Source organism: Egretta garzetta, unplaced genomic scaffold (assembly GCF_000687185.1).
Source record: "Egretta garzetta isolate BGI_Z169 unplaced genomic scaffold, ASM68718v1 scaffold98, whole genome shotgun sequence".
NCBI lineage: Eukaryota > Metazoa > Chordata > Aves > Pelecaniformes > Ardeidae > Egretta > Egretta garzetta.
Genome location: NW_009260611.1, coordinates 129,766 through 131,184, shown reverse-complemented (window position 1 = coordinate 131,184; position 1,419 = coordinate 129,766).

Below are 1,419 nucleotides of genomic sequence, written 5' to 3'. Positions count from 1 at the left end.
AGGATCCTAATGTTTTAGGCACTGACATCTGAAAATGTTGGCATTGTTCACAGGTCATTCTGTCCTGTTGTCTGTAGGTAAAAATGTTGCTGTGATGGAGCACAATAGTCCTGCATTTCTGTCAAATTATAGGCGTACTTTGAAATATCAATTCTTAACTATGTTAAAATATGCATTTTTTATATGTATAAGTGAGAATTATTCAAGGTGATATCAGAATACTAAAGATAATTAAGCCATATGTATTTGCATATATATTATATATAACTAAATAAGTAAACACACACAAAAATCCTTAATTCAGATTAGTGTAACAGTCCTATTTAAAGTGATTGACGTAATAACATTTGAGGAAAACACTCCTTTAATGTGTTTTTGCTTTATTTTATTTTTAAATCTGGAGCTTCATTATTTTTTCCGTATATTATTCCACATATTATTCCTTAATGTTTTAGCATATCCTATCCTATCCATTGTTTAGATATCTAAGCAACAACATATAAATTCATCAGCCTAAACTAAACAAAAATGATTGTGTATTTGTTTACATTTGTATGAAAGGAATGTTCTGAGGTATGCAGTGCTTGTGTTGTGACAGTTCATGTAAGATTCAGTATTACTGCTTTTTTATATAGTAATGCCATTTTTTTGTTATTTACATCTATCTGACATTCTTTCATGTGGTAGGTTCTTTCTCAGGAACTCAATTTAACTGTTATTTATTGATATATCATTGCCTTTGAAAGCTTCTACTGGCACAATTTATTAAAAATCTGAATCAAAATCTAAAATGCATTGTGTGTTCTTGAAAAGGGTAATTTCTGCCTATTTTAAGGCAGAATTTTTAATGGATTTGGCTTTGTAATGTTAGTGATGGGTTTGAGTTACAAACACGAGATCCAAATCTCCCCTCTCCTGCAGCATTTGATGTGGCACCTCTGGGTATATTAAGACAATTTCTTCTGTCCTTGTGGCCCTTGAGAATAAGGGGCAGGATTCCCAGGTTAAAACTTGCTTTGGTGTGACTGGGTCAGTAGATGGCATAAAATTCAGCACAGTCGCTTCCTCTGCAGTAGTGGCTCTGCCAGGGCAACCACAACCAGCGTGCTTGCCCCCTCTGGCTGTTGCCTCAGATGTATTTCTAAAATGCAAATAATTGACCAGCAGATTGCAGCTAAGCAAAACAAGGTAAGTTGGCCCAGAAGGAAACAGGTGCTTCCACAGTGAATATATTGCTCATTTAAAATCTGTGCTGCAGGGAGCAGGAGCCAACTCCCATTTCACCTAAAGAAAAACTGATTGGGAAAACGAATCTTCTCCAGCTTATCTGGCGGTGTCTCTAGAAGGCTCACATCTTTCTCAGACACTTCAGGGGTAAACAGAAACTTGGAGTAAATTTCGTGAAATTTGGACATATAA